At 35.3% G+C, this 19,560-nt stretch overlaps 1 long non-coding RNA gene across 2 annotated transcripts in view; it reads left to right on the top strand.

Moving 5' to 3' along the window:
- Positions 1-19,560, top strand: part of LOC112981453 (uncharacterized) — a 66,501-nt gene that overhangs the window by 29,043 nt on the left and 17,898 nt on the right. The window contains exons 3-4 of one of the 2 annotated variants that reach the window (XR_003258715.2): positions 5,092-5,275; positions 5,915-7,402. This is a non-coding gene — a long non-coding RNA (uncharacterized LOC112981453). Of the gene's footprint in view, positions 1-5,091; positions 5,276-5,914; positions 7,403-19,560 lie in introns of those variants that run through there. The other variant, XR_010389403.1, reaches the window with a different exon arrangement.

The following is a 19,560-nucleotide window of genomic DNA, read 5'->3' as shown; positions in this document are numbered from 1 at the left end:
GTTTCTCAGTTTATGCAAAGAGGATGCCACAGCACTTTATAGGGGGTAGTTGTGATGGCTCTGTGTATGGCTGGAACAGAGGTCACATAAGTATGTGAGGTAAAATTATTCTATGATGTGCCCCGTGAAGTGAATATAATCCATGTCAGTAAGAGATTTAATTTATACTTAAAACCAAGCATAAGTTCACCTTTGGCTTTGATTAGCATTATAAAATGAAAAACAGTTTCTTAAGTGGAAATGTTAGCAGAAAGAGATGATCTTTAGAGCTGGCAAAAGAACAGTTCTCCACTTCTGGGGAGCCACAGAAAACCCAACAAACCCTGAACTGCTCACCTGAACTCTGATTCACTACAGCTTCTGTTGGCCCAGGGATTTCAAAATGTTTGATAGGAAAAGACAAAGCACTGCCGGGAGGCAATCGTACGCTGAAACACTGAAGGAAAAAAAACCCTCTAGGCAGGCTGTACACTGAGGACCACAAATGAAGCAATAAGATAATCTCTGAGGGGTATTAAAACATAAATTTGAAAATGGAGGTCTATTTACATGTTGCAACACCACTGTTGACTCAGCCTTGAAGTGTTACACAACCTAATGGCAAGCAAGTGCTCGATGAGTCCGTGTAAAAAATTGAATTGAGTGCTAAAAATAGCACATACCTGAACTTTAAGAAGCATTTGTTTTCCCTGTGACAATATTTTTCCAATGATAATGCTGAAATATATTTATTGGCAGTAGATTTAAAATTTTAAGTAAGTAAACTAATAAAGTAGACACTAGCTGTGTCTACTTTCTCAGCTGCTCATTTGGATTAGGGGTCTTCTGGAGACTTTATTAATGTGTAGCTCCTGAATTAACATTTGTTTTGTAAAAGCACTATATAATTTGCTACAGATTTTTCAATGTTGTATTTCAGTAAAGAGAACTCACAAACTCACAGAAAATATATTATATTGGTCTATTAAGTGGAATGAAACCTATCTTGCTTTTAACCTATGTTGTGAGTTCACTTTACTGAAGTTTGGCCTATTTTTCTCTCTTTAAATCTCAAGTCATAGAGACAGAGACATGGAATAAATTTTTGATCTATGGAGAACGCAGTTAACACCCTAATATGAGTATCTCCTTTCTGACAGTGTCTGTTGTTACTTACCTATACAATAAGTTTACCATTTCTCTATTTGAATATTACTTCTCCCCAGGTTTTCTAAGCAATTTAGTGAATGACCTCATATTTTTCACTTTCCTGCATCTTTGTGGCATGATATGTTGAATTAACTTGATTCAAAAATTCTTTGGTGAATAGAATTATCCTTAATAAATCAAAAAAAAAGAATGAACACAACAGTTAAAGATAAAATAAAAGCCATAAGGTCTGAAGGCTGGACTCCAGGAGACAGTCGGCATGACACGGATCGTTAGATGACATAAAGATGCATAGAATGAAACACTAGTACATCTGCCTATTTTCCTTTTATTAGTATTTCATTGTTCTCATTTATTTAAACATTCTCCATATAGTATGAGCATACAGTTTATATCCAATGTGAAGCCATTCTTCATTTAGGTGGCAATTACAATAAAAACAAGTATAGATATTTTCTAGCTCTTTAGATATTTGAGTGAGTTAAATACCATTTGCTAAGAGGCAGATAGAACAGATACACTGCTGTTTGAAATAAAGAATATTTTGAGAATCAGATGTTTTTATAGAGTTGATGAACAATTTAGTATATTTTTCTGAGCAGCTTTATCAGAGGGAATTAACACATTCATATATCATGCTTAGACAATAGTACTTTCTAAGAAGTGTCACAACCCCATCCTCTTCTTCAATCCAATATATTTTATCATAGTTTTCGTAATCTAAGATTTTTTCTCTTTAAGGAAACTATGAAGTCAGCTGAAATGAGAAAACCATAAGGGTGTACTCTCTTAAAAGGATATATTCACCATTTGCAAAATATACTTCTCCATTTATGCTGTTTTTTAAACTTGTGTCTCTTTATCTTTATGTAAAGGCAAAGCAGGTGTTGCAGATAATTTGCCTGTAACTAATACTTAAGCACTTAGCAGTAAAGATCATTAAATTTTGGTCTTTTGCAAATATATCCCCTTCAGATGTATGCTACATGACTGGTAGAACTATAATTCAGAGGAAATGGGACCTAGATTTTATATTGCTTAAGCTTTCATTGCATATACATTAATGCAGAATGATATGGACATTAATTATTTATAAATAGCTGAATTCAGATTTAGGATAATAATTTATATGATTCTAAAACAAATGTACTGAAGTAACAGCTATAGAATAACCATGTCCACTCAGACAGCAGAAATATAATGGAATTATACATTTTGTGACTTGTTCATTGTCTCAGATTAGTAGGAAGAAGTAAACTTCAGCTTTTCTTAGGTTCATAAGTTTTCTTCCAATCACTTCTCAACTAAACCTGGAACCTCATCTGCTCCTCTATTTCTTCTAGCTAGAAAGAAAAGTTAATACAGCCTGAAGACCTTTCTATACACTGTTTTGTCCCTAGGTGGAGGGGGACAGGGTCAGGATTTTAGTGATCTAGTGAAACTGGTGCAAAGACACAGAACTTTTCAGAGAAACATGTCTAATAAATCCAATATTTTGGCACTTGTAGAAAAAAAAGTAGATTATAGATTAATTTTATTCTCCTAAGGATTTTCTTATGCTTCATTTGCATATGATGCTCTGAAGAAACATCATATGTGGAACTTCTAAGGCTTTCTCTTCCAGTCTGGCAAAAGGGATATCAGCCATAAAGCATGCACCAATAAAGAGACTTAATCTCTATTTAAAACTAATTTATAAAGCACTATCTAACATTCATATGATCTCTTCTGTCTTATCCCAACACCTTTTTCTCAAAGCATCTAGGTCCCATTGTTCTTACAGAGCTTGAGTTATTCTAAAATATCAAACACCCACCTAGAATTCAAAAGCTTGTCTAAAATGATGAAGACTTGGTCAAATGGAATCAGAGTTCAGCATAAAACAGCCACCTCCACTCAAAATTCTTGGCTCTAGCCTAGAAGTGTAATTTAAAAGAAGAGACTATTTACTGTCAGATATACTGGAAAAAAAGCAGCTGCTACTTGAAAAGCAGAGTATGTACTTTGTTTTTAATAGTCTAAAACTTGTTTGTCCTGTAGGGCCTATTCTTACTTCCACTGAAGTCACAAGCAAATTCATATCAATGTTAACAGACATGCAATTGATAAATATTTGTACAAGTAATTTAACCATTAACAAAACAAATCAAACCAACAGATGAGGACAGCTCACCCGTTTGGTCAACAATAATTAAGCTCATGGGAATGAAAATGGCAATGGCATGGATGGAATGACTGGAATTTATATTTCTACATAAGTCAATGCCAACTTGATACTGGTTCTAGGTATCTAGTTGTTCAAGGTAGATAATATTCAAGCTCACACTGACATTCTTCTGCAATGCTGTTAAAGTTTAATTGCTTTGAGCCAGTCACTATGTTAAAAGTCAGAATGGTTATATTTCCCAATGAGGAAATTGTGAGGAGGAGAAGAGGGGAAATACTGTAAACTTCTCCATTTTGTCCCAAACTGACCCTCTTAAATGTTACAGTTTTATTGTCCCCATAAGATTTCAATTAACTTTTATGCCTTTCCCTAATTTCCCAAAACACTCAGTGGCAGCCTCAGTGGAGAAGCTATGGTATTGAAGAAAACTGATAATATCTAACTAGAAAATTCCACTTCAGTGGCTGAAAACTATCCACAAATTTTAGTAAACTTTTCTAAGCAACAGAGATATTATATGCTCTGATATGATGACTAGTATTGCTTATAAGCAAACTGCACACCTCCTGTTACACACAGCTCTACGAAAGAAAGTCTCCACAATAGTTTTCTTTTTTTTCCCCTTTTGCCAAGATTTTCTTCCTTTTGGTTCATATACATTTATATGGTCTTAGATCTTTGCAAGAGCACTTTAGAAAGCAGGAAGAGATGGTGAGATAACCTTCATTTTATAGTGACAGAAATTACTCCAGAGCTAATTACTACACTGTTGCAGAATTCAAAACAAGTTCGGTATTGATCTCGTCACTGTTCAGTACCTGTTCAATTCTTACCTGGTTACAGCCATTAGGATTACAGTATTCTGATATCATTCCTTTTGACGTCACCTCAAGTTTTCCTTACTCTTTTGAATCTGATTCTGCACTCTATCAAAACTAAAATTTGGGTAACGAAAATAGAAATGCTAACTTTTTATTTAGGTGTTCACTCTTAAAAAAGATTTTTAGTACTTTGCAGAGAACTAAATGGTACTGAAATATTTCTTCACAATAGAATAGTCACAACACCAAGACTGTCAGTGTAATTTTTGACTTGATTTAAATAAGAAGGAGGAAAAAGCCATAAAAATATGATAAAGCACAGTCTTTGAATCAAAATGATGGGCCAGCCTGAGAAGAAAACAGGATCTGAAAATGTAGTCCTTCTGCTTACTAGAGAACAATGGAAGATAGTAAGCTTCTCTTCAATTTAGTGAAAATGTTTGTGGTGAGGAATTCAGGGTCAGCATGAAGAATTCTGTGATTGTATCCTTAGAAAATGACAGGATTGAGAAAACCCTGCCACAAACATGATGGACCTAGGTTGACCTACTTTGTTGTCAACATTTTTACTCTGTATTTAGGTGTTGCTAATATGATAATGATTGTATCATTTCATCAGAAAATTTAGTAAAAAAAAATTATAGTGAACAGTTTAAAGTGAATTTGATGATATATCCTAAATTATCATGAGGTAATTAGAAATTTTCATTTTCAGTTCCTAGAAATAAAGGGAGGAGGGGTGGTTAATGCATAGGAGGGATTTATAACATTTTGTAAAGCCAGTGGACTGAATGAATAGTCCATAATATTCACTGGGTTGTTTTGAATCATGTCCAGCTTTAAATCTAACCTTTCCTTGCCAAGAATAGGCAAGCTTAAGGCTTTTTTTTTACTCTTTGTCTTTAAGACTGCTCTGAAGGATGACTGTTGCAGCAACTTTCTGTAATTTCTTAGAATTTCCATAGAGACCAAGAGGGTGGATCTAAGAATCTTTGGAAAGACTCGGAATAGGACACTAGCTGAACAGAACTTTGGTCCTCAGTATTGGAAGATGATCCAAAAACAAGAGAAGATAAAAGCTGTGCCAACTAGCAAGTCCTGTCATTACCAAGCAATAAGGAGAAAGCAATAGATTTCTGTGAGTACTAATCTGGCCTTTCAACTTTTGAATCCACATTAATTTCAACTCTACTGTCTTGGAGTTTCCATAACATTTAGGAGCCAGCAGAAATGAAAGGGAGAATATACACTGAAATAAAATGTTGCCAACAGTTACTGTGAAATGGAATACAGTGGTTGGCATACTACTGTATGTTTATTTTCATTATACTGATATCTAGAGGTCTTCAATCTTATACGTCAGTCATGGCCATGTATATTGCCAGTGTGGCTGAGCTGCAATATTTTGTTGCTTTATTCGTTTTTAAAAGTTGTACTCCTGATCTCTGAAGAATTACAGTTAACTCCTTTTCTTCTTTACTATTTTTTGAGTAAAAGGATAAGCCATAAATTAAACAAGATATAAAACAGTAGACGACACATCCTGTCCTGCAGCAAGCAAATGAGTGTACCGGCAGTGTTCACTGTTGTGTCTGCAGGCCATTTATTTTTTCCTAAGTATTTTATTCTTTGATTCATTTGCTGTTTAAGAATGAAGGCAGCAGATGGCTAAGAAGGAAACATATTCACAGCTTAATTTGATTTGTTTATTCTGTTGGTAATTCGTTGCATGCATCAGGGCCTCCTGATCACTTTCTTTCCCTACCTTTCTCTGCAGCTTTGGAGACTGACTACTGCTAGAGAAGAAATACTGGATTAGGTGGGCTTACGCTCTTGGCAGCATTGAGACACCTCTCAGCTGCCTGGCTGGTGTGTTTTGCTCATATACTTTAATTCACTCAGTCACTAGATATTGAGTTAGGACTTAATATTTTCTCCATATCAGCTTAGCAGTGACTTTCTTTGCTTGTTCAATCTGGGAGAGGATTTTTCTAGTTTTACTGTCTTTGGTGATACGTGGTATTGTCTACTTCCTAAGAACATTTGGGTATTTTCAGCTAAAGAGAACATTGTCAGTACAAGGACTTTGGTGAGGAGTTTGATCTTTCTTCTTTTCTTTTTGTAGTTTCTGTTTTCTCCTGTTTAACAGCAATTTTCTTAAGTTTATAATACTCTGCTGAAATATTTTGGTGGTGTGAGTCATGAAGCATCAGCTAGATAACCTTCACCTATATCCATTAAAATTGCTGTCAAAACTCAAATTAACTTCACTGTTCTGGGATCAGAACAAGCATTTGGGATGTCTATAAAGAATTTGAGTTAATACCTGAATTCCTGAGATCTTAATAGTCAATTATCTTTTTGAAAGTTTCAAGTTCTTATTACCCATGGAAATGGTGATTCATTACTGATAATTACTACCAAAATCATGTAAACTCCATCCTAAAACCTGACCATTTTCTTATCTGATTTTTTTTTTTTTTTTTTGGTGGGGGGGATGTTGTAGAACCATCTTATTAAATATTTAATACGTCGAATAAAAGTCTGGTGTAAATTTAAAGGTTTTTATGAGCCTGCAGCAGTGCTGAATTTGATCTAGTAAACAGTGTTAAAATTAAATGAAATTATCTGTGCCTGAATATAACAGCATTAGCACAACTGGATCTGCTCAGCAAGATAAATTAGATGTGAAGTACTCTTGAGAGACATTCCATCTCTTGGGACATTTAGTAAAAACTAAACTAGTTATAGAATTGATAACAATTATTCTCGGAGCCACAACATTAAGATCTAACTCAAACTTTCCTAATATATAGCAATGCTAAGAGTTGGGGTTTGATTTGAGGACTACATTTGGAGAATGAACTATATGGAAGCTTCACAGAAAAGTTTTTGAAATATTTTTAGTGCAGGACTTTTCATTCTTGAGATAAAGCCTCATGATAAGATGCTTATGGAAAGACAATGTGTTCTAGTCAACTTGTAAAGGTTTTATCTCTGTGATATTTATCTCTTTGTAACATTTTACTCTAATTTTTGGCTGAAAGCTTTTTTACTTTGAGATAAGAAATGGTTTAAGAAACAACATTTATTTCTCAAGTCTGTATGTTTCCTGAAAAGACAACTATCACATTTGTATATATATCTCATTATTTAAGGAATAGTGCAAATGCTGAAAAAATTTAATTGTATCATCATGTCACACAGATAGGCCTGTAAGTAAACTCACAAGACTATATTTTTCCCTACTACTCTATTACATTTCCCTAGAAGAAGTGTCTCTTCTAGAAATTGTGTCTTCTTTATAGCAAACTGATACAGCATCTAATGAAATGAAACTGAAGTCAGACAAATTCTAACATGGAACAAGGAATGAATTTTTAACACTGAGAATAATCTACCTTTGAAAACAATGTATTATGAACTATAATAGATTCTCTATTGCTATACATCTTACTCAGAACTGTGTGTTCTTCTGTAGCTGTGCTCTGATTCAATCAAGAACTGATGAAAACTCTATAGCCTATGCTAAGAAGATCAGACTGTATTGTCATAATGTTCCTATCTATAGTTAGAATCTATGAATATTAATTATATCCAGCACAAAATACAATCAGAATTGAAAATGCATCAGCACTGAGACCATTGTCAGCTAATGTTAAGGGAAATAACATTAGCTGAATTCCCTTTCTTTCATATGTGATTTGTAAACATGTGCACTAAGAAATACACTACCATGACAAGTAAATATTGCCAGTATGGTTGCTACATTACTGCTATTATTACTCCTATATTACATTTAACCACAGATCAAGATCGGGGTGCTATTGTGCTACATGTCTTTCATCTGCTTGATCAGCAGCAGATCATTGGCTAAGCTTCTCAGACAATCCCACTTTGTGCCAGTCCCTTCTTACATTAATGCATGTTCTTCCTTTAGCATACATGCAGTTTTGTCTCTCTTTCCTGCTACCAGCATGGAGAAAAAGCTTAAACAGAAGGTATGGTCATGAGTGGCCTCAAATAAAAAACACAATAAATAGTTTGTCTGACTCAAGTTGCCAAAAAATAAGGGGACAACATTATAATATTGCATTAAACCTCTCAATGTCAATAAGTCCATAATGGACTTAGCAACCACAGAATGACTCCTAAATATTAAAATTTAGGCTTATTTTTATTCAGGCAAGGTATATATAAAGTGGTTTATTTCTGATTTTGGTTTGATTTGGTTTGAGGAGGTGTTTTAAAGCAATGTGTAGTTTGAGTTCAATTAATGATAATTATCTGATTATTTGAATGTGAAGAGTTTGAATACCTTTTATTCCTGATATAAGGTAGCATTATGAATTTGAATACCTTTTGTTATAGATCTAAGGTAGCATTACTTGGTGTTTGGATGATGACAGTAGTTATATGGTACTAATAAATGTATTTATATGTTTATAAAATGTTGAACATACATCGGTTTCCACATCATCCTGGCAGCTCTTTTGAGGATAATGCGAGGCAGAAGGTGATTCCTAGGGATATTCTACAGAACTTCTGCAGAACAACAATGTCACGTCTCATAACAGCATAGATGTCTCAGAAGGATCCACATCCTTGCCAGAAACAGGGACAGAGCATGTGGCATTATTAGATGGCTGTTGTGGGTGGGTAAAGCTCAGAAAGCGCAGAAAAAGGTGAAATAGGTTGTGAAGCTGATTTAGTTTTAGTATGGCTGCTTGAGGAAGACAAAGATTATTGACTCATCTTTGGTGGAAAATTGGCTTGCATCATATGTAGATTTATTAAAATGATATATTTTTTTTTTTTTTGATGGAGTAACCTTCCCCAGGAAGTAAGGGAAGATAAGCTCTGAATTCTTTCTTGATTAATATTCGTTATGAACACCTTCTATATTGACTTAGTTTCTAATGGATGAAAACACCCTCTACATTTGTTGATCATCTCCAATGAGTGGTAAAATTGAGGTGGGATACCAGGTAGAAAATAAACTTAGACTGCTGCAAAACTGCAGATAATATCCTGCATGGATCAAGTATTTCTTAGTGTTCAAGATCTAGTGCTTGATAAATGTGTATTTGCAGTTTGTATTTCAATTGTATCAAGAGGCCTCAGCTAAGACAGAGGTAACAGAAAAAATAAAAAGCAGTCCCTACGGAGGGCATCATATCTACTAAACTTCAGTGATTATTTTGTTCTTTTAATCAAGCATGTTACAACAAATCTCAGCTGTGTGTGGAAAAGAAGTCTTAAGCTCTGTGAAGCTTCACCCATATTCAAGTTTATTTCTATGAGAATCTGTATCATATTGTCATGAAGTCCACTTATTCCCTTTTTGAAACTTCCCATTCAATTACTAGATAAGATAGAAACAAAGTAGGATTTATAAAGTATGCTATAAAAACACTAATATTTTTGCTTTTGAAAAGGAGTCTTTGTTTCAGATATCTGAATAGTTGTTACAGATTTCACTAACACTATTAGAGTTAACCAAGCAGGGGGAAGACTTAGAAAAATGTCAGAATTAATAAGTATGCAAATGATTACTTGTCTTGCAAGAGCTCAGACTTGCACAAGTTATTTAAGGCAGGTGTGATCGTTTTCCTGATAATAGTTAGAGAAAGAAATTGTCAGATTTGTGGTTCTAATTGTGTTGCTTTCAAGCATTCAAGAATGGTAACAACTTTGTTCCAGAAAAGGGCATGTCTTTTCAAATGTAACTTTAATCCTGACCGTAAGAAAATACAGACTTATTAATGTTACATCCTCCTACATCATCCCATCTCCCCCAAACTTATCATTACCTTGAAGCAGCAGGAGTTATGCCATTTAATACTCCTGCTCACTCTTCACTAAGGGAGCTGGTGACTGAATTCCCATAGCCTCTTTCACAAGCTTGTCTTCAATGCCAGTATGACCATTACAAATTGCTTCACATAACATAATCAAAACCAATAGACACCACCGCAGGCGCTGTGATCTTTCCAGAATTCACACATTAAATCAGATTGGAATGATCACTGTCTGCCAAAGGAAGCGCCAAAGAAAATGTTCTCCACTACCCTGTTTAGTCAACTGCAGAAAAATGCCACCTACTCAGGGTTTAATCACACACAGAAGTCATACATTTTTCCCAGTTTTTTCATGGGTAGAGACTCTACAGAACGCAGTGGAAACTGGCCTTGCTGTGCTGTAAAAAGGAGACACTTTTTGTGTCTGAGCAATGTGTGATCATGGTCTTCTAATCCCAGTCTTTTCCTTGCATAATTCCTCAAACTGAGCTTTGGAAGGACTATTTAAACAGTAGTTAAGGAGATGCCTTTCTGGGAATTTGCAGCCCCCACAATGTTTTCTTAAAGCCTGCTCCCTCCATCTTACCAACATGGGCCTAACTCCACTGCATTTAGATACAAAGAGAGGTTAAAGTTTTCCCACCACATACCATTAAATGAACTAGGAAGAGACAATGTATGTGGTGACTCAAATGTTATTTCCAAGCAAGATCTCCAAAACACTATAAGGATGATAAAAGAGGAGCAAAGTGTTCAAAAATAAAGGTACTTGACGCAAGAACAAGCATGAGCCTGTCAAAGAGTTTGGATGTGTGTGGTGTGCATATAAGCTTAAAATTAATTGTATTTCAAAGGTGTAAAGGTGGAATCTGACTCACAGGTGAGACTAAAGGATGCACTGATCAAAGGTGCATCATTTTGATTAGAAAGAAATGTCTGATGAAGGTCAAGAGGACATGCAAGAGAAGTCACAATGGAATTACAAGTAAATGTGATTCTATTGCTTGCGCTGAATGATGTTTTCATTGTTGTATGATAAGAGGGTAACCAATGAGCTGAATGCTTGAGCAGACTACCTAAGGCTGACCAGGAAAACATCAGAAAATTTGCTTTCTGAATCACATTTTCCATGTCTCTGTAAAGTAAGAGAATGTTACCTAAGAGAATTTCACAAGTTAACCAGATAAATCAAGCTATACAAATAAGTCTGATCAGGAAAAATAAATTTCCCCATTAATGATTTTTGTTTTTAATGAGAGTAAAGGCTTATGTTATGCTTAATGTATTTCACTCAAGCAAGACTCTCACTGACACTTTAAGAGCAATTTCAAAATTAATGAAAGAAATGAAAGTGGCTGAGAGAAGTTTCAGGTTAATTCATGCAATGCTTATTTCTTATGATAAACTACATTACAGGTGACTGACAAATAGCCTTTTCTGAAGAGTGCTATGATGTCAGTTATAGAAAATCTTCAATGTAATACAAAAACTTAAAGAATTATAGTTCCAATGGCATCCTTAGCATACATAATTATTTTCTGAATGACTTTAAAATACTAAAGAGGGTAGAATATCAGGTGGGAAGTAACAAATATACAATATACATTTATAGTGAATAACTCAATCTGTCTTGGGTGCACAGTGAAGGAAAAAAAATGAAAGAAGGAAAGAAAACCACACAGAGTATAAATAATAAAACTGAGCTCTCTCTTCCAGTACCTAGTTATAACACAATAGAAAAAAGCACAAACAGGTAGACACACAGGCATGTTCCCGATAGCAGTTTTTCCATTACAAATTATGAATGAAAGGCAACAAAGGATATATCTTAAAATGGAGTATGGTAACACTCTTCTCCTTTGTCACAGGCTATGGTAGATAACAAGAAGTCTTAAATACAAAAGCACTTTTTTTGTATGTTAATAGTAGTGGGAAAATTAGCACTTTTGCTTCCAGGTATAGGTATACGATACTGTTTCCATTTTTCATCTGACGCTAGCCTTAAGTGACATTTGAAATGAAAATGATGTCTCTAAACTTCTCAGGCAGTTTCTGCAATAGCAGCATAACATGATTTTGGTTCATTTGGTTGCTTTCTCATGAGAGATGTTTGTTTCCATGGCAGTTGAAAACATAACTACAGACCCAAAAAGAGCACAGAGGAAGGGTCCAAAGAATAGTACTTAAATAAAGTTACAGTTATAAATGAATCCATCCAACATTAAATTACATACTTCTGAGTCCTATACATGAAAATTAAAATAGCAGTTTGCCTGGGTGAAGCAGTGATTCTCCCAGGGAGGAGGAGGAGATCTGTAGTAATGATTACAGACTGCTCAGTGGACACTGCTGAGGAAGAAATATTTCCTTTAGGCAAAGTCTCTCAACAACCAACATCTATTTCAACATAAACTTTAACCCATTTAGCATGCTGCTTGAATTGAAGCACACTTAATATTTTATTTTTTGGCTTAAAAACAACCCCCCCCCCCCCACACACACACACACACACTACATGTTAAAATAAGGGGGTTTGTATATCCAGTGCAAGGAATGTGAGTCTAGATTTGGTTTGTTACAAACAAGAAAACAGTAAGACCAGATTCCAGAACAGACAAATGTGTTTGCACGTGCAAAGCCACCTTAACTTACAGAGAGTTCAACACAAGCAGAGGGATAGGCACAAACTGTAGTCTGCCCAAAGGCCAGCATTTCCAAAGAGATTTTTGTACCAACTTTTGCAGTGTTTGGGCTCACTGTGGGACTAAGGCTTCAGGTAGCACAGATTTCGATTTCTTTCTTGTTCGCAGTGATTTAGGCTATCTGTTTGTGAACAGCTTCTGTGATCTCAGGAGAATTAAAGACCTATATTTTGTTCCGATTTCTATAGCAAGCCAGTCACAGCCATAATTGTGGGCTATAAACAGAGCAATACGTGACAAGGCAACAAAGCCCTAATTTATTAACCACCAGCTGATAACACCTTTAAATTATAGGTAATGGTAAATAACAGCTTTAATAATACTCCTAATTACAATTCACATCTTTTCTGCTATGTGTCTTCTAGCACATTAGATAAAGTCAATTAAACTGAAAAGAATAGAAAATCCAACAAACTAAATAGTTGCCTCTTCACTCTTAAAACAAGTATTTTTAAAAGAAAAAAAAAGTATACCAAAAAGTATTTTGTCATCTTTAAATTTAAAGTAAAAGACATCAGATTGTTTTTACTTCCTTCAGATTTGGAACAGTGGAGGTTTCAAAGATGGGGCTAGTTAGGGTATTAGTGAAAATTTTTTCCATGATGTTATTTCATTAATGTTTCCCTTTTTCCTCCAATTCTGGTTTTCTAGCTTTATTGAAATTCTAAAGTTCAGTTATACCTCATATACATGTATTTACAGTGAATAAAAGAATAAAAAAAACAGGCCTCCAAAATGAAAATAAAAAAATCTAATTTTAGTACCTAGGCTTCCCATATAGAATGAGCTCTGAGAAGTCTAGCACAGTTCCTAGGGTTAGCTAACAAGAAATACACAAAGAAGTATTAAATTTTATAGGAACAAAGGAAAGCCACATTGAGTCAAACCAAACATCCTGCCAGCCCAACTATTTTGTCTCCAACTACGCCAAAAAAGCAGATATTTAGGAAGAAGTATAGTCATAGGGCACCTGTACATGAGATTTCTCATAGTGTTCTCCCCACCTGTGACCAGTATCAGCTCAGAGACTCCCAAGATACCTTGTTCTTTTTGTTTTGTTTCATTTTTCTCCTCTGAATATTAAACAAGGTTCTGACTTTTTCTTGTAAACTTCCCATGATTAGTGCTGGCTGTGTCTGCCTTTTCTATAAAACTTTGTGGTTATTATTATTCAACAGTGACAGAAAGTGGAGACTGCAGCTAACTTCAAGGACAGATAATGGTTTTCCTAGATCATCTTTGCTGCAAGTTCAGGCAATTTCATCCTGTCCTACCTCCCTTTGAACATGGAGAATAGTTTTTTTTATTAATAAAAATATTTTAGATGTGTTTCAATGGTGAGGATGTACAGTAAGGAACATTTATATGTAGCTATATGATACTAATAATTAACCCTCTTTCGCTAAAATGTATTTATATATTTATAAAATGTTGAACATATACCAGCTTTCAGATCATCATGGCAGCTAACTCGAGGATAGTGTGAGGCAGAAGGTGATTCCTAGGGAAACTTATTGGATCTAAGTATCCTGCTCTAGAAGCACTGCAGATTTCTTATTTTCAATCTTCAGGAATAATACCACATCTGATAACTGCCCAGAAGTCTCAGAAGGATCCATGCCCTTGCCAGAAACAGGCACTCTGGCACTAATAATGCCAGAGCACGTGGCATTATTAGATGACTGTTGTGAGTAGGTAAAGCTCAGAAAGTACAGAAAAAGGCAGAATATGTTGTGAAGCTGATTTGGTTTTAGTATTGCAATCTTCCCCACACACACACCTTTTACAAGAAAGATGGTTCTCCACATTAGCTAAAGCCTCAAGAATGGATCTTTGAAGTAAGAAGATTATTTGTGAGATTATTACATTGGAGATTATTTAAAGTATTTAGATATAAGAGGTATCTGCTCACAGGGGGAGAGGGGCAACCCAAAAACTTATTGTTGTTGTTGATTCTCTGCAACAGTAAGGATGTTTTAGACTCTGTCCACCATCTTTTCATTTCCTGTTTTCCCAATAAGACTTGACTATATTCTACCAGCAAAGGATTTGATTAGCAAGGACTTCCCCAATACCAGCTGTTCTGAGGCTCAAGGTCGGGATGCTCCACAGAAGCATAATGCAGCTACAGAGAGATCATTCCAAGTCCATCGTGCCTCCCATTCTGTTTACTCACTTTTCATTAATTTCCAAAGTAGAAGGTTCCCTGTGAGAAAGGAAAGGAAGACATGCTGATACAGCAAAGCATTCTGCTTTTATGCTTTGAAGTGGCTATTGGCTTGTAATAATATTTTGTAGAGTCCTGCGACAGATTCAGCAATCTACAAGTTTTCTGTTATCCAGATTTGACCTATGGTTGGACCAATCTAATCTATACAACAGTTCTCCAATTTCCTTATGAAATTGTCAAAGTGTGACGAAAATGAAAATATAGCCACACCTAGAGAACAATCTAGAAATCTAAGATGGACATCAAAATTGGAATTTTACCAACATAAATTAGAAAAAAGTGATCTAGAAGGTTGCAAAAAAAGCCCTGCAGAGACAATTTAACCTCTCCTTATATTCAGTTCTAGGAATTCTCTTTATATCTAAATTTAAGCTTAAGTAAGTGCTCAGAATATGTATTTTGAATTAATATGCATTAAGTGAGGGCCTAAGTTTAATCACAATCCAAAAAAACAAGGCAGATTGCTCAAGCCCATGGGAAAGACCTCCTAAAGCACATATCTTGAGAAGCTACCTAAGACAGATAGCACTGAGAGTGACAAATAACAAAAACAAAAACAAACAAAAAAAACCCAACAGTATCCAGAGTCATATTTGTTAAAATTCCTGCCATCTTTGATGTGATCATTTACTGTCCAAACCCTGTCCCAGGAGGGGAAAGGATTGGTGTACACCATTTCCAAGCCGATGGATTCAGACCCGCATTGCCATCTTCCAAGAGTACCCCAGCCATCAAATTACAACACCCTGAGTGGGTTACCTGGTGGGAGCGCTCTGCACCAGTACTGCTAAAACTGGAGCACTCAAAAGCCACAACTAGGGAAATGGCTACCACATCAGCTGAGAAAAACTCAGTATGGGTTCCAGTTCTATTATCAGGATTGTTGCTATGAGGCAGTCACAGGACTAGTAAAACAAGTGACCCACCCACCACCCACTAATGCAGTCAGCTGTTCTGTTCATTCCGTAAAAGCAGAGATTTGTTTTGAACTGCCACAATTTTCCCTGGATGAATTCATTTTACCAAAGAGTTATCACAGGTGTCTAAAATAAAGTATAATGCATTATCATCTTCTGGATACACATAAATCAGCCCCCTCACCCCCCACCGCCCCCAGTATCAAAGTTATGCTGATTACTATAAAAATCACAAGTCATGCCTTTCTACTTTTTTTTTTAAAGAAAGTATGATGTTTGCCTTCTTGAGACCCCAAGTTGTTCTCATACTACATATTCTCAGAAATAATGATTAATGCTTCAGTGAATATTTTCACTAGTTTAAGTACTGCAAAGAGACTTTTGATCTACTGGTATGAATATATTGAGTTTATATAAGTATGTTTTTCTAGTTAATCTGCTCTCCTAACCCTTATGGAAAGGGTCATGTATCTAGTCAAAAGTAACTTTTTTTTTTTTAAAAAAAAAACTAATATTAAACCAGGGAAGACTATAAAGACCTCAGTCCTATTTATAAAATTTGTTCCTTCTCCACTAATGAATTTTCACTTTGTCTTTCTATTACATGTCACTATTTTTAAGAAAGGTAAGGAGAATATGAAATTGCCACATACAACTCATTTGGATCTTTCCAGTGTAATCCCTACATACTCAGACTATTCTTTCATATTTATCCCTCGTCATATATATCATTGTTTCCATTTCTCCATTAACCCTATCTGTAATATTCAGATCAATTAGGAGCTCCTCACAATACACCGTATTGGTTTTCCACTTAGTTTTCTATCCTTCCTTACATCTAGCAGTTTGTTATTAAGTGTTCAAAACAGTTTCTTTGAGAACCTGTTAGCTCCCTTGCACTCATGTCCCTAGCATGACATATTCTGTCTCTGTCTATCAGTTCACAGATCCTCCGAATTTTGCTTTTTTGAAACCTATTATCTGTATTCTGCTTTCATTACTGACTTTTCTTGAAATGGTGACCTCTGTCTGTCTAGGATCACCTTTTATTTTTGTATCCTCAACTGTCAGACTTCAATCTAAAATAGCTGCTCTCCAGTAATTTTCTCCATTTCTTCCTCCGTATTCCAAAACTTATACAGATGGCAAGAGAGACTCAGAAAGATGGTGGGAGAGACTGTTGTGAGAATAAATAACAGAAGAATTCTATCAGCACATTAGTAATTAGTATTCTAGAGACAAATTAAATTAGTGTAGCATTTTAGAGTGGAAAAATTTATAACAAAAATAGAACACCTCTACTTTCAGACTGCATTTTTCTTTACTATACTTTTGTATAAAACATTTTTCTATCCTAATCTTGTATGCTGTACTGTGTTTGCAATTGTAAATTAGAATATACTTGTTTAATTTTTTAAAAAACATACATGGTAATGTTTGTTGTCCATTTATCACCGTTTCTGTTCATGAAATAGTTTCAGCCTCTGGAAATGTATTATTGATGTAACAGTCTGAATAAACAATTTTCAAACTGCAATTTATTCTCACACCATTTACTTAGACTGTTATGGTCTTGCTTTTTCACAGTAATGAAAGGTATATGCATTATCTTACAATCCTTCTGTTTGGACCAAAGTATCTTTTGTGATAGGTTAAAGAGAAAACCTGTCAGACATATTTCCAACATAATTATTGATATAAATAATAGTTCACATGTAGAAAAGTGAAACTTCCAAGAACAAGAATGCATGCATACTGCCTAATGAATAATACTGTACTTGTGTTCTACAAACACAATTAATACTTCTATTCAGTAAAAGTAATTTTGTTTTACACATCTTGATAGTAGGCTATTTCCCCTCTTCCTCCACAAAAGAAAGCAATACAAAGATAAAACAGCACTTTCAGCAGTTTAAGTAATATTTTAGACAAATTTAGATATTGCATAAGAAAGCAATCTCTGAGTTAACTATAAGTTTACCAAAGTAACTATAATTGCTTACTTACCTATTTCACAATCTCCAAGGTAGGCTGGTAAGCAGATGGAGATAGATGTAGATGTAAGCACATAGTTGTCTTTATTATACTTAATGAAATAAGTCGTATCATTTTTTTGTCTTGAAAAGTCATTCATAATATAAGATTCAAGTTCAATAATTCTCCTGTTATTTTCATAAACAAGCGATCTGGCATAAGGAATAAAAAACCTTATATTACTACAAACTGGGATGTTTACCTTCTCAAAATATCATCAAAAATCATTAATATGTTTTAACATATTTTAAGCATTCTCCTCAAAATTAGGAAAACTACAACTTTTGGTATTGCATGCATGTTTGACCATCACTGTTTAGATGTATGTACACAGTGGCAGGCACCATTTTATGAAATCTTTTATGAAATTTAAGCTAAAGCTTAATACAACCTATAAGAGGATTTCCTGCATCATTTGGATTCAGGAGTTATTTCTCATCTCCTATGAGTTTCTATCCATACAGACATACGCAGGATTATACTACCTACATGTCAGTATAATCTTCACCACAAGATGATGTGGATGACCACATCAGTGACTTTCCAAAAAGGAAAAATCTAAGATAGAAAAGAGACAGAGTGTAGGAAATATGCATTAACCTCATGTTATTCAAGGTAAATTGTGAAGCTGGGAACACCCCTTCAGCATCAGCATTCCTCTGCTGCTGGTTGGTCTTCATTCCACTCTAGAAGAATTTCCATTAGTTAGTAGAAACACCAACAGTGCATGGCCTTTAGGTGAGGTGAATGATCCATGCACTTCCTATAAGGTGGATTATTTTAAAATAATATATTTAGTTATTTTATTTTTCTGGTATTTAACAGTGTAGAAGCAATGGTGAATTAGAAATGGAATAACAGACAAGACTGGCCTGATTTTTGATACTGCTTATTTGTATATTCAACTCAAAACTAGAAAGAAAAGGTGATTCTCCTTTTTAAAACTGCAAGTAGTTTTCCCCCCAGGATAAGCACATAGGATCTCAGGCTATAGGAGAATCAAGAGTTTCAAATTAGGTATTAGCAGCATGGCAGGCAGGTGGACAGGAGCCACACATGCACTTTCCCCAGCAACTCCCAGAAGTCCAATACCAGCTCAGCGTACAGGAGCACTACTGGTTCTCAGCAGGCTGTCAGCCCAGCTGTGCCAAGAGAGACAGTTCCACAATAAGCTGGATATTTCTTTCTTAAGACTGATAAAAGACAACATATGGATTTTTGTTAGAATCCCCCAAGAATCCATTCTCTTTTAAAATGGAAAGCTTTCTTCCCAGAAGACAACACAAGGATCTTCAAATTTTCAACACAAGGATCTTCAAGTTTTCTGTACTCTTTTAGATGATAACAGGCTCACTGTAAGTTTTAAAAACAAAACAGACTCTTCCCTAACGCTTCAAAATGTTGCCCTCACTTTTTTTGACTTCCATGAATTCTTGTCCAGTACAGCAAAATTAACCTCCTCCATTAGGCCTGCCAAAGGGAAGCAAGCACTCCCAGCAGCAGGGCTGTCCTCAGCAACACAGGCTCCTTTCCAAACTCAAGCACTAATAGCACCAGAAAGAATAAAAGGACATCAGCCTCATTAAGCAACTGCATGAATGCCTTCTTCCTCCTTCCTCAGGCTCCATCAAACACTCTTACCCTCTTTCTCTCCCGATTAGGGGTGATTGCTCTCACCTGCCAGGATACAAGCACCTCTGTTTTGGGTGACTCAGCAGCTAAACACTGTTTTCTCTCCC

This window comes from Dromaius novaehollandiae, chromosome 1, assembly GCF_036370855.1.
Source record: "Dromaius novaehollandiae isolate bDroNov1 chromosome 1, bDroNov1.hap1, whole genome shotgun sequence".
In the NCBI taxonomy this organism is placed as follows: domain Eukaryota; kingdom Metazoa; phylum Chordata; class Aves; order Casuariiformes; family Dromaiidae; genus Dromaius; species Dromaius novaehollandiae.
Note: the sequence above shows the minus strand (reverse complement) of the source record. Positions and strands in the feature narration are given on the sequence as shown.